Source organism: Panulirus ornatus, chromosome 23 (assembly GCF_036320965.1).
Source record: "Panulirus ornatus isolate Po-2019 chromosome 23, ASM3632096v1, whole genome shotgun sequence".
Classification (NCBI taxonomy): Eukaryota; Metazoa; Arthropoda; class Malacostraca; order Decapoda; family Palinuridae; genus Panulirus; species Panulirus ornatus.
Window position 1 is genome coordinate 3303146 of NC_092246.1, and position 15692 is coordinate 3318837.

At 40.4% G+C, this 15692-nt stretch overlaps 1 protein-coding gene across 1 annotated transcript in view; it reads right to left on the bottom strand.

Moving 5' to 3' along the window:
• LOC139756716 (uncharacterized) overlaps window positions 1–11207 on the bottom strand; it is a 507212-nt gene extending 496005 nt beyond the window's left edge. Inside the window, exons 1-2 of the mRNA XM_071676399.1 lie at window positions 11185–11207; window positions 7295–7382 (exon numbers count right to left, since the gene is read on the bottom strand). The gene's annotated coding sequence lies outside the window, so the exon portion shown is untranslated. The remainder of the gene's footprint in view (window positions 1–7294; window positions 7383–11184) is intronic.
• Window positions 11208–15692: the final 4485 nt, after the last annotated feature.

Sequence of the window (15692 nt, forward strand, 5' to 3'; positions counted from 1 at the left end):
CTGGCTCAACCCCAGAGGGGCTCGTACTGACTCATGGTGAATGACGCCAATCATTACGTCACGCAGGTGTGTGTGTGTGTGTGTGTGTGTGTGTGTGTGTGTGTGTGTCAAGTCACATTGTATTCCTCACACTTTTCCCATTACCATTAGACTTGTTCTGGCTAACGCTGTCAGGTATGGCGGTACTATGACGATCACTCTCATACCTCGTATGGTGTTTCCTCAGCCAAGATGACAAACTGACCCCACAGGGAATCGACTGCAGACGCTCGAGTGTACACATATCTTCAGGGTTTTGATGTCTCATCATCAACTCCACGTGTCGAATAACGTGTGAATCTAACGACTGAATTACCCTGATATATTCTAAAACTTCAAGTAAAAATATAAGACCTTTTGTATACAGTTCTTAAGCGGATATGTATTATACCCAGGCGTCCCTCTCCGGCATAAGTGGAACAAACACATTAATTGTGTGTCTGGCTAAATGCCTCGCGAGTTTACGATGACTTTAATGTCTCTGTCTCTCTGTCTGTGAGTCTGTTCGTCAGTAGGTCACCGTTTCATCTTATGCATTAACTCATAAAACTTGAAAGCTACAACAGTCTTGAAGGTCAAGGCCAGACGTGACAACATTAGGTAAAGCACAATGACCTTTACATGATCCACTTTTACGTGGAAAATGAATCACTAGAACCTACCTGTCCATGCAATTATTCTTACATCTCAAAATCATTATATATATATATATATATATATATATATATATATATATATATATATATATATATATATATATATATATATATATACCAGTTTCTCCGTCATTTGCACATATATTGTACGTGCTGTAGCTGTCACGTATAATATACAAAAAAATATTATAGTTATCGATATTACTACTATCATCAGCAGTGGCAGTAGTAGCAGTAGTAGTAGTAGTAGTAGCACAATGCCTACCATCACACCGATCTAGTTTTCTTATTCTAATTGATCATATCCTGGTAATACTCGTTTCCTGGAGTAACAGACTGTAACGCTAACTTGAATCCAGGTTTGGAGAGATCCGTTATCAATAACCTGCAATACTGCAGGTTAGCAACGAACAAAACACGATGAACATTATGAGAGTTTACCTTCTGGCAACTACATACCAAGTCCCCACTCACAAGGTAGACTACACACTCGGAAATGTCACTATTACCAAATGCAATGGATTATTATGAATGCCAAAAATAACACGATGGACACCACAGCAAGTTTCCAGCACCAATCAGTACGCACGGCCATGGGACTCGCACTGGAGGGTATGCAAATACCAATTATCTTCGTTTCGATGTTCTTTTGCTTCACGTATGTTTACACAAGACGGCGTTGCTCAAGCAGACTGAATCACGGAGGGGGGGACTTTCAGACGTTCATTTTAGGAAGTCTGGATCCCTTTTCCATGATGTTCATTTAATGTTTTTTCCTGTTCCGTTGCTGTGTAACTCCCGTTCCACGAGCGTGGGATAGATAGATCAGCTGTCCACAGCCTAACAGTCCAGTCATATCTCTGTACATTAATACCGGTGAGGAGTAATTGGCCTCCCTTGATCAATCAATTACTCCTTAAATAATCAATTCCTATGAGTCCTGGAGCCATTAGTCACTGAGGGTTGCGTTTCCTATAGAAAACGACTCCACCGTTGCGCACTCAGCTGTCGCAATTCTGTGGATCCACCATCCACCCGACACACGCATGGGTATGATCCACTCATCCACTACATCTATCCACCTCTTCTGTCTGTCTGTGCCTCTCCCTCTATCATCCACTCTCCCATTAAAGATTATCATTATCGAACGTCCTTTATGTGTGTGTGTGTGTGTGTGTGTGTGTGTGTGTGTGTGTGTAAAAGCCCCTATTCCTCAGGCAATAGCGTTATTTAGCCAGTGTCTTTCTTACGGGGTTTTCTTCCTTATATACACACTTCCCAGTGTCATCAGGAAACCCTGATCTGCTTTAGATAATAAGGAGAACATTCGCTGGCAGGGAGGGGACGCGGCCGGCGCCAAGAATGCCGGCAATATAGGACGTAACCCGGCCGTCATTAGCAGCCGGCTGGCTAGGAGTTGGGTTGCACGGGGCCAGTTGCAGCCCCCCCTCGCCTGCCCCGCCCCGCCCCGCCTCGCCCCACCCCGCCTGGGCTCGAGAAATCGCACTCTGCAGACAGGAAGTGCATATGACAGACTGCTCTGGGTCACACTGATGAGTCAAGGGTGGTGTCACACTGATGTGACAGAGATGGTGTCAGTCACACTGATGTGACAGGGATGGTGTCAGTCACACTGATGTGACAGGGATGGTGTCAGTCACACTGATGTGACAGGGATGGTGTCAGTCACAGTGATGTGACAGGGATGGTGTCAGTCACAATGATGTGACAGGGATGGTGTCAGTCACAGTGATGTGACAGGGATGGCGTCAACCTTACATGACTAGGGTAACGGGGGATCGAACCACTGTTCCCCTGGATAACATGTAGATGATGACAGACAGCGTCAAGAGGGAGGTGCCGCACCCCCCTCTACCACAGCCCCCGTTTTCTTTACTAGATGTAAGGTGCGTCATCGTAATTAATTCATTTTGTGCCATAAACACGAACACGACTTATCCTCTTTTTATATTTTCATTACCAAGTTAACGTAAGGTCATGTGGGCAACCCGGTAACATTGCTCTGTGATGATTCTTCGTATTTTCCGTGCACTGCAACTATCTATTGTCACAACCAACTTTCAGCATCCATTTTCTCTAATGAATGTTTTCGCCTTCCGTTTTCTTTCTTATTCAGAATGTGGGAAGTGGGGGAAGTGGAGGATGATCATCCCCGATCGTTCGTCTAGATTGTTCCTACGTGCGCATGGTGGCGCAGCACAAGGCTATACGCGACACTGAAGAACTATCTACCACCTGCCCATTACAAGTGTTCTAACAAGGGAAGGCTCTTGGCGTACACCTGTAAGTACCAGGTGTTCTGTCCTCCCGACAGGTGGCCCCCCTAACAACTTCACAAGCAGGTGTTCCTGCCACTTCGAGGACATGGGTCGTCACCAACACCTCTGTATACATGTGACTTGATCATCTCGACACGTGTGGTCGTACCACCAACACCTGCACGTGCAGGTGTCATCAACACCTCCTCCACGTACAGATTGCTCTGATTACCTCACAGTGGGAGGGGGTCATTACCACCAACACTCCTGATGACTTGGGTCGTTCTCCCATCTTCTCCGTTGCTATATTGGCACCAAAACCCTGTCGTGTGCAAAGAAAATGTTCCCCTTCTTTTTTTTTTTAGAAAACGTCTGACAAATGAACCAATTACATCCGTTTTCGTGGGATGTAAGAGACAAGTTCAGCGACCAGAAACGAGGTCAATAAGATTAGCTTCATATGAAGCGAGAATCTAATAAACTATACGAAGAAAAATGCTGGTTAAATCCAGGTCATCTAACTGTGTGTTTTAAGAAATTCTACATCGACAGATTTATAAATATTGCTGTACTGGTTCTGCAGAGACGTTCAGAGATTATTCAATGCATAAGTTACAGAAAACATTACATTCATCATTAGTTGTATGTTAACACATCAATCATTCGTGTGCTGTAAACACTTCAATCATTACTTGTACCCAAACACGACGCCAATCATTTATTTCATATAAATATACCAGTTATTTGCGTCAACACGTGACATTAATCATTTACTGCACGTAGATTCACCAGTCGTGTAATGTTTATGTACACGAGGCCGATCATTTATTGTACCTACGCAAAATGCCAGTGATCTATCGTACCTGAACATGGCACCAACCTTCTGCTGTTGTATCTAAAGACGAGATAAATTGATTGTGTTCTAAAAGACACCAGTCGTTCGTTATCGAAAAGACATAAAGACACCAGTCGTTCGTTATCGAAAAGACATAAATCTTTTGTTGAATCTAAACGCGACACCAAACACTGGTGCCTAAGTCAATACTAATCATTCACTGGAACTAATCACAACAACAATCACTGAATGCACCTCAAGACGTCACCAATCATCTATTCGACAAACACATCGGTCCCTGAACGGGTGTAAACACGCCATCGATCATTTACCGTAACACACCAGTAATAATCAACAGTGTATCCTAAAGAAAAGAATGAAATCCATTTACGATAACCACATTAGGGATGCATTACGGTGAGGGAGGCTGTATGACGACATAGCAAAACAGTAGGACCCACATTGCGAACACGGCCACACGATCCACGTCGGCTACTGTGAGAAAATAGTAGAAGAAATAACGATGATATAAATCTTGCCCGAGCCTCGGTCAGACGTTTTGAAAAAAAAAAAAAGAAAATGTTTATACTTCACGCTTGCCTTGTGCAGGATCGTGTGTCTGTCTGTGTGCAGTCATGGTTTAGATTGACGTAGTCGGTGACTGAGTAGACGCTACTGTCCAGCCTCTTCTTCCTTAGCTAGTAACTCTCTCTCTCTCTCTCTCTCTCTCTCTCTCTCTCTCTCTCTCTCTCTCTCTCTCTCTCTCTCTCTCTCTCTCGTACAACTGTGAGCTAAGCATGTTTCACGGGTTTAATGAAAGAATAAGAGAGGTGTTGTAATGTCTTTCTTTCTTACCGCAATCCATTGTCTCATCTTGACCTTAAGGCAATTACCTTGCTCATCACAGCAATACAAGTGAGGCGCGCACACACACACACACACACACACACACACACACACACACACACACACACATTTCAAATAACGTTCAAAATGCGATAACTTTATCCGTTCCTCTCTCTCTATCGCTCATATACCAGCGTCGCGGTAGGATTACGAGAGCCGGATATGTTTGAAGGACTGTCGCCCTCAGCGCCTACAGGAGTATCGCTTTTCCCCCCGTGGACGCGGCTACCTCCACAGCACAGGGGCAAGAACTTGTAAACAGCTCACTACAGGGCGGGTCAGGTTGCGTGGAAGCGTGCCTTCCAGCATGTTATATGCCACCGGTTCAGGAAGACATACAACGATGCTGCGCACAGTGCTTAATTCCACACCAGATGGGGGCCCCCTGCTCCTCATTGGTCCACTGGGACCGGGTCCTACATTCTGCATCACATCAGTCGTCAGTGTAACTCGAAAAGTTTATACTATAATGATGTCTGTCTTTCTGTCCGTCTGTGTGAGGGAGAGTGTGTGTGTGTGTGTAAATCACGCACAGACTAATTCATACATCCATGCACGGGGATTAAGTGAGGATCATTCTGAATACTCCCATCTCGATTTCAAAATTATATTTCCTCACATCATTCTGTTCAAGATAATGTGATCCTTGACCTAAAACTGCTTCCCCAGGAGGGACCCCCCAGCCATCTTTCACAAATGAGAACCACCATTGTTTCCCCGTTTTCCTTCGATGAAACTCTACCGAATTCTGACCTCTCATCTTAACTCTCTCTCTCTCTCTCAAAAAGAAAAAAAAAATCGTTGCAACACCTCATACTCTATCATTCAGCAACATTAACTGAAAATCATACTTATTACCTCGCAAAACATCTTCTCGGCATTACTTAAACGATGCGAACTTCGAGCTGGGGCAGCGACGCATCGCAATGCATGGCAGCAGGTGAAGTCGAAAGACATTTATTGAAGTAGTGACGAGGAGAACGCATGTTTAGCATAACAACAAGGGCTTAAGGAGCGTATCTGCGACTTGTGACGGGCAGGAGAAAGCCACAGCCCCCAGGGAAGGAGGCGAGTCCAGGGTCCCCGACACAAGGCACATCCGTGTAAACGATATAAAACCTGTGAGGGTGCGCGCGCGTCCTGCCAACACCCGCCATTAATCATCCTCTGAACGTCTCGCTGTAACCATCACCTCAACAAAGTGTCTCACGCTACACAGTGGAACCGTCCAGCATCGGGGAGTGTCACTGGAGGCGAGATTTGGCGCGCTGATCATATATACATGTTGGGGGTATCTTGCTGGATTGTTTACTTACGTCGGCTAATACGAGGAAAAATAGTGAGCTGTTGTGAGGCGACAGATGATGAACAGACAACAAGACTTGAATGATAAGCGAGGTGGAAATGGAAAAAATGGGCTAATAATGTCGCACGCGGAAAAGACGGAAGATAGAATAAAAGTGAAAGGAAAAAAATTATGCGAAAGGAAAGAAGAACGGAAAGGAACGAATAAAAAGAAAAGATAAACAATAAGAGTACCAGGTCAAAGAAATCAAGGGAGCTAGGAAAAGCAGCAAGGGTGAAACATGTACAATACGTGGCTATAACTTCCTCTTTGAATTACACAAGTTTTATGCTTACGGTTCGGTAAAATGCTATCTGCTGGCTGTGAGCCTGATGGGAAATGGACCGGTGTAGACCCCGTTGCTCACCAACGTAAGACGAAGGGTATTCGAGTACATAGTATTCGTTCCAATTCACCGTATTACTTGCATGCCTTTCACCCTCCTGTATGTTCAGGTCCCGATCGCTCAAAATCTTTTTCACTCCATCCTTCCACCTCCAATCTGGTCTCCCGTTTCTCCATGTTCCCTCCACCTCTGACAAATGTATCTTCTTTGTCAATCTTCCCTCACTCATCTCTCCATGTGACCAAACCATTTCAACACACCCTCTTCTGCTCTCTCAACTACACTCTTTTTGTTTCCACATAGCTCTCTTACCCTTTCATTACGTACTCGATCAAACCACCTCACACCACATATTGTCCTCAAACATTTCATTTCCAAAACATCCATCCTCCTCCGCACAACCCTATCTATAGCCCATGCCTATAACAATATAACATTGTTGGAACCACTATTCCTTTAAACATACCCATTTTTGCTCTCCTGAGAAAACGTTCTCGCCTTCCACACATTCTTCAACGCTCCCAAAACCTTCGCCCTCTCCCCTGCCCTGTGACTCACTTCCGTTTCCATGGTTCCATCCGCTGCTAAGTCCACAGATATCTAAAACACTTCACTTCCTCCAGTGTTTCTCCATTTAAACTCACCTCCCAATTAACTTGTCCCTCAACCCTACTGAACCTAATAACTTTGCTCTAATTTACATTTACTCTCAGGCTTTCTTCTTTCACATACTTTTAACATAAACAATAACTCTGACAAGCAAAGAGACAAACAGACACATCTAAACGGACAAACAGAAATGACAGATGAACGGTAAGCGAGCAAGTAGAGAAAAATAAATGGCTATACAGCTAGAGTGATAACCTATCAACGGGTGAGGGAACATACCTCTGCAGTCGCAGCGTGGGCCTCTCTCTCTCTCTCTCTGTTGCTATGTGGGTCGTCTGACATGTTATGTGGCTCACATGGTCACATCCTGGCGACAAAGCGTATTGCTGACTTTACTACTGAATAAATAAACAGTAACTTACAACATACAAACACAGACATGCCTCATGCATTTTTCCAAACATACATTAAAGGACACCTACACTCACACATGTAAACAAACACAAGTGCATGTAAACACATCAACATAAAGACTTATAAACAAACTGGAAACAACACAAAACGCTAATCAGTGTTCCTCTTTTCAACATCCGTTGCTGCCCAGAAGTACCAGATCTAAATATATATATATATATATATATATATATATATATATATATATATATATATATATATATATATATGTATATATATATATATATATATATATATATATATATATATATATATATATATATATATACACATATACCATACAAACCTCCAACAGCCAGAATCGAACCTGGGACCCCTGTACAGCAGGCGGGAGCGCTACCACTAGGCTGTTGGAGGTTTGTATGTTCTATGAAGGTACGTGTTCATATGCACTTTGTTCGTATATATATATATATATATATATATATATATATATATATATATATATATATATATATATATATATATATATATATATAACAATTTACTGAACTGGTAGTTTATATTACCGTCATTTCCCTATGAACAATCGATATGATTTACTTCATAAAAGTGTCGAAGTAATCATCGACCAACAACGTCTCAGCATTATTGGAGTGGCAGGCTGGGGCATTCCGGATGTAGCCTAGCCTTTCACTGGGACAGTCAAGAGGAACGATGACTGTAGTGGGCAAGGCGCGGGAAATACCATTAGCCTTCCCTTTCACTTTGATGGTGGAATTTGAATGGTTATGTATGTCCGTCAGTGTTCAGGTAGTGTGTGTGTGTGTGTGTGTGTGTGTTTGTGTGTTAACTAGGTGACCACTTTCTCAGTCTCCGCAGCTTCAAAATTCGTTGTGATCAAGGTCTGTTATATAGACCCTCGAGTCATTGTGTTGGTGGAGGCTTTCCCCAACATCCTGAGAGTCCCCAAACCACTGTCCAATGACACCACACGCACAACTTAAAATCTGAATTCACACTCCCAAAGCCTGCCCGCGAAAATTGTGGTTTTAGAGGTGGTGGAGGATGTGAGATCAGGTGTTTACTTTGAAGAATGTGAGAGAAATGTTAAAGATAAGAATGGATTTTTATGTGGCATTGATAGATCTAGAGAAGGCATATAATAGGGTTGACAGAGATGTTCTGTAGAAGGCCTTAAGAATATATGGTATGGGAGGTAAGCTGCTAGAAGTGGTGAAAAGTTTTTATCAAGGGTGTGAGGCATGCGTACGAGTGGGAAGAGAGGAGAGTGATTGGTTCCCACTGAAAGTCAGTCTGCGGCAGGGTTGGGTGATGTCACCTTGGTTGTTTAATTTGTTTATGGATAAGGTGGTGAGGGAGGTAAATGCAAAAGTTTAGAGAGAGGGGCGAGTTTGCAGTCTTTTGGGGATGAGAGGGCCTGTGAAGTGATTCAATTGTTATTAGACCATGATACATTACTGGTGGATGAATCGAGTGAGAAACTGTGGAAGTTGGTGGCTGAGTTTGGAATAGTATGTGAAAGGAGAGTGTTGTGAGTAAATTGAATAAAAGCAAGGTTATTAGCTTCAGCAGGGTTGAGAGACAAGTTAATTGGGATGTAAATTTAAATGGAGAAAAATTGAAGGAAGTGAAGTATTTTAGATATCAGGGAGTGAACCTGACTGCAAATGGAACCATATATATATATATATATATATATATATATATATATATATATATATATATATATATATATATATAAAACCATGATATTCGTAAGCATTATTAATCCGAAAAAATCCACCTAATTTAACCTCATCTAATCAAAAATTAATGTTTCCCTTAATCAGGGTTTGAAATTTCATATATATCATTGATGTTCTGGAATTATGAAGCTTCGGATCTCCAACGTTTCAAAATAAATTCGTAACCTTGAATAAAATCATGCAATACTGTGACCAACATGAAATCCTAGGTTTTGTCCCGATATAGTTCATAATCTTATATGTTTGTTTAACCATGTTTTCATGTACATACATGTACTTACACCTAACAATTCACCTTGTTTCCGCTATGCTTCATTTACATGTCTCTACACAAAACATTTTCCTGTCCCTCTTGATTAAAATTTACAAGTTAGATCACAGTTCACGTGTGTTATTTTGGCAACAATATTTTACTCAGTCCTTATTCACCGACCATAAGTCTCGTTTGACAATACCTTTGGTAAGAAATGAGAGAGAATTAAGCAGCTCAAGTGATGCTGTTGTGTCTACGAATCATTTAGTTTCCAATTTATGTTACACTTAGCAAAGGCAGCCTCCCGCCACGTTTATTGCGGGTAAAATGTAAGAGGTTTGTTAACACCTCCCCTAAGGTTGCCTTTTATTTAAGTCTTACGTATAAAAACTGTAAAACAATGTGATGTTTTTCCTTAGAGTCAATTATAATAGCACGAGAGGACAGGCGAAACACTAATTTCTGAGATCCTTTTATCTTTCAGACCAGAATTCTTTTCTACACGAGTAAGCTATAATAATGTTTGAACTTATCGTATGGTTCGCCTTCTACAACTCTTTAATACGATATTAGTAATGTGGCACTTGGTAACGTGTAGTTTGAGCATTCTATGGTGGCTGATGAAATCACAAGCTTATGTGTAAAGAAAAACATATGCGTATTATAGCGGGGCGCCTTTGTCAACTTGTATATGCTGACGATCTCGCTTCAAAACGACCCTTTACCCCTTGTAGAACAGATAGAAACATCCGGATAATAATTTGGAGGGCTTCTTCCTGTCCTTCGAAAATAGCTAGATTGGCAGGGCTTTAAAGAGGATGAGGGAAAATGTTAAATGGTTAACAATAAAATATCAATTAAAATCAATAAAAACTGACCTTGCTTTTTCTCGGATTGAGGTATATTTTGTGTTATATTACATATATTCATATCATTCATAAATTTGGACTCGTATACTTTACGTGAATTCAATTTTGATATGATTACGTCACTGATAACAACCTCAGTGTCATAAGACAATAAAAAACAGAAAGCATAGGCTGCTATAATTTGGCATAAAATTCTCAAATCCAAAATATTTCACTGGAACGTCATTAAGTCATTAATACGACTCGGGGGTGACCTTAATAGCATTCGAAACGAAATATATCATGACTTTCTTGAGGTATAGTCAATAGGCAAACGGTTATAAGCAAGTTAGTAAAGCTTCACAAACACACAACGGGTTGGTATGTATTTTCTCCTTTCTACTTCACTGACCTTCCCACTTTCGGGGAAATTCAATTGCAAAAATAAAAACTTCCTTGAAAGTTAAATCCTCTTGTCTTTTAAAGGTATTCTACTATGTGAAACATCGTTTGATATGATTTTCGTTCATCGATAAATAAACGCTCGTCGCTAAAATACATTTCGTCGAAAAAAGTATCACTGGAACTCTCCATTACTAGGAACAGATATAAGCTTGCTATCATAAAACTCATAACTGTGGCAGTAGTAGCTATTAGCATTATATAACTACTGAAAATGATTGGTGATACTAGCAAAATCATTCTGACACTGACTGGCATCGTCTTGCACACTCATCATTCATTTCGCGCTGACAATTAATCTAGCGTTGTCTCTGTCACATTCCGAGACTGCAGTTGAATGATGGACGGAATAGCCTAAAAAATAGCTTCACTTCTGCTAAGTGAACACAGAACAGATAACTTAAAGGCAGACGGAATACCCACCCACCTTACTCGGCTGCCACTACCAGTGTTTACATCAGCGACCGCGGGGCCAAACGAACTTTCCACACACGTCAAGAGAATATATAACTGCACCGCAAAAATAGCCATTGCAACGCCACATTTTTCACCGGGAGAGAAATCATACTATGCAGGTCTTAGACAGGCTCTTGGCGCCATGGCAGATAGGGCAATTATAGCTGTACGTTAGAAATATGTGAATCCAGGTAGTTGTTGGTGTGTCCGAAAGCGGAACACCTTATCTAATGTAACATTGAGAAGCTGATTAAAGTGCGTAATACGTGGGTTTCATTGTCACATTAGATTCAGTTCAATATATAGCTCTTTGCAAAGAAAAATTATTACAAACTGATCATGTATTTAGTAAGGCAAGTTTTCTTGGACATGGGCTCGTAAAAAAGCTGTCATTACACTGTATTTCATCCACAGATAATTCAGAATTCAATTTCGTTAAAATGAATTAACTTATCAACCTTTTCTTGTTACCAAAAGACTACAAGAGAAAGGAAATCACTTTTGTTATCATTTCAGGAACAGGCAATTCTTTTAAGTAATTACTATATTTATAAAGCGATGACACAAGTATTTTGTGGTAGCTGTCGGGGTTTTTTATGCCAAATTGTACATTTCCAACAGTACTTCGTATTATTGGTATCAGTCCTAATACCGCCCTATGGATCTTTTATAGAAGAGCGAAGGAGACGCCCTTCATTCATCACTTCCCAGAAAAGAAGGAAGTTATCTGGGTTGGTACGTTTACATCCAAGAGAATATGAATTTACTTTAAAGATTTTTAATATTCCGGACAGCAGCTGGGGGCCGGGCCATGCCTCTCTACAAGGCTTGTGATTCATATATCATTTCAGAGCTGTGGTTCTTCCTGGAACGATATAGACAGTAAGCTTAGCGATTACAAAACTACAGAAACTGATATTCCATTTAACTATTATTGTACACGTTCACCATTAACAATCAAATGTAAAGAAAATCACCTATAGATTTTGATAAGTATAGTTGATGGAGGACAGAAGAATTCCATCAGTAATACTTGAGTGTATATACGAATATTGAAAAAAGTATGTATGATACTGGGTAAAATCTTTCGTGTTATTCTAAAACCATTTCAGATAAAAAAAAAAAAAAATTGAGCAGAAAATGTGACTGTATTGTTATGATCAGTTACTCTAATCAAACGATAATGGGCAAGAAATCCCCAGGATAGGCTTAGAACAAAGCGTAACAGAAACATAATGACATACTAACTTATCATTAATTTGTAATAATAGGGAAATCACACAAAGAATATCTGCAATATGAGCAAGAATATATGGATGACTAACACAATACCGAAATATATATTGTTCACGTGTTTAAAACTCTATAAAAACTTCAGCATAAAGACATTATATATAAGTGAAATAGTCACTTTGGGAAGAAACGATGAATAGGTTGATAACTGCGACAGCTGCAACAATGGTTTCATTTTCATGTTCGCTCAACAAACAACGATATAATGGGATTGTTTGATATCGTTTTATCGCGTAATTCAATTAACTTCGTAAGCCGTCTTGTCTTTTTCTGTCTAGGAAGTCGCCTATTGTTAATGATTCTTATAACACTAGCCAATGAATAGTTTTTTCTTCTGTTGTTTACGGATCAGTGAATTTCAGTTGGATTCATCTGGATTCAGGGACACCGCCTCACTCAGGAACATCATACATCCGACGCATTATTATTATTCCGAAAAAGATTAAGTAAATAGTACAAAATAGCTTATCAGGGAACCAGTTCCTGGTTAGGTTAGCCTAGGAATTCTAGTGTTTCGGCTTGATGATAATGCTATGGAATATCTTGGCTATACGGGAGACTCCATGCTATTCAGTTTGAATTATGCCAGCTAGATTCCTTTTTTGAATATGAGTAATGATGTATTGAAGGAGTGAGGACAGATTTACTGATCAAATAACCCATATACTCCTTTTTTGAATATGAGTAATGATGTATTGAAGGAGTGAGGACAGATTTACTGATCAAATAACCCATATACGGTAAATGAAGTAGCTTACGTTATTAAATTGAACTGGCCTTTTTGTAAACTTCACTGCAAATAAAGCGGGAAAATGCTTACATATATTATTGCCTCCCTCTCCCCTCACAACACTTAACGGTGGCCTCACATATATTACTTAGGGTAATGGGAGGACCTCAGGACTGTCAGTGTGAGGAGTCACAGTAACAGGAACAAGAATATAAGAGGACATAAAACATCACGCGCAAAGTCTAGCTCATTCCCTCCCACACCCCCTCTCTCTCAAGGCAAGGGAATCTTTTGCATCCTGATGTTTTTAGGTGGTTTCCGGGACGAATCAAGAATTTTTCTGGTATTTGAGAACTGGAGACAATTTCTGACGTACGGTAAGAGGTAGATATAAGGATGCCGCGAGTTTCTAATGAGGGAGCGGAGGAGAGAAGTTGAAGTTAAATGGCCTGCTGTAGAATATGGTCCTGCTCTGATGACGAGCGGTGGCGGCTGCAGGGGCAGAGGGCAGTAACCTAGCACCTACAGCCACCCAGCTACCTACAACACTGTGGTATGTGAGCTGAGGATTCCACAGTGTCACAGTTATTCACTACATTACCCCGGTTCATTTCTCTTGATTCCTCTTTCGAGATCTCTGTTATGTCCGACCTACCAAGGCTTGCTGTATAACTTAACCATTCCAGTATTGTTCAAAATGTCATGAAAAACTCTTGACGTTTACACTGTATGGGTTCGAATCATATATCACCCTATTTACATTTGTTGTGATTTTACTTACTCCTAAACCTAAACTCCAAAGAGTTCATTTTCAATGCACATACTTCATAAGGTATTATTCAGGTGTTTTCAGGAAAGTTACTGAATTATGGAACTCATGTAAATGGTACTAATAGCTGCTTAATGGGAGCAGAGAAATATTTGCATAAAACGACCCTTCAATCAAAACATAAAACTACAATATGCAAACAAAGATGCGTTTCACATGAAATGAAACTAAAACGTTATCGAAAAATTATGCATATAAACATGCATTTACCGACCAGTCATGGCTGTAACTACCTCGAGTTGGTTGTCTGAGAGGATCTTTTATCTCACTTAGATTACATCAGCAGGGTTCCCATTAGGATAGCCAAACACGCTCTGATGAGGGAAATGTGAAAGATGAGACCAGAGAATTACGAAGACAGCGGAACTATGCCACATTCATATCAGTTGTACCGTAATTTACCACTCAGCTTATCTCATTGCAGGATGAATAGGCTACCCAGTTTTTGTTTAAGACACAGTTAATAGATATTACTGTAAATTTGTCTCAGTTTCTTTGAGTCAAACGTCAACACTTCCTTCAGCCTTGACGTCTGACTCCTGCTACGGTTTAAGACGAACAACTTACCTCAGTAATTTACTGCCAGTGAAATCCACAAAATGGTTAATAAGAAAAAAAAAGTGATCTGCAAAACGCTGAGATGCATGTAATGGACTGTATATGGTATGTGAAGAATCTCCGGTACCCATCACCTGCTGAAGGGCACGTAAAATAAATTCCAACGCAATGGACAGGAAATCGACGCAAGTGATCGAGTATGGAGCCGGCCGACCTTCGAATATGGATAAATCCTCTCTTAATATTCGCGTAACGTTATCATAAGTTACGGTATACCAGTAAATACAAAGAGATGTCAATCCTGTGTAGTCAGTTTCAGAGAAGGTGGATCCTCCTTTGTGGCAAGTGATTCCACTGAAAGAAACTTCTCTGAGAATCTCATGACCTGAGCAACATCGTCGATTGCACTAACCCATGATGGAATTTTCGATTAAGATGGACTAAACTCTTAACACTTCTGCTCAGTCTATTCTTCTTCCTCCCATGCACATGATATAGTGATTATATATATATATATATATATATATATATATATATATATATATATATATATATATATATATATATATATATATATATATATATATATATATATTATCCCTGGGGATAGGGGAGAAAGAATACTTCCCACGTATTCCCTGCGTGTCGTAGAAGGCGACTAAAAGGGGAGGGAGCGGGGGGCTGGAAATCCTCCCCTCTCAATTTTTTTTAATTTTCCAAAAGAAGGAACAGGGAAGGGGGCCAGGTGAGGATATTCCCTCAGTGGCCCAGTTCTCTGTTCTCAACGCTACCTCGCTAACGCGGGAAATGGCGAATAGTTTGAAAAAAAAAAAAAAAAGATATATATATATATATATATATATATATATATATATATATATATATATATATATATATATATATATACACACACAATCTGAAGTCGTTAATTATAATTCTATCATTTTGTCCCTATGTCTTCGAATCTTAAGCGACTATTGACGCTGTGACATTTATTGACCATAAACAAACTGGACTGTGAGTAGCCGGGCAACCCACCACATATTTTCCACCTTATAAGGTGGT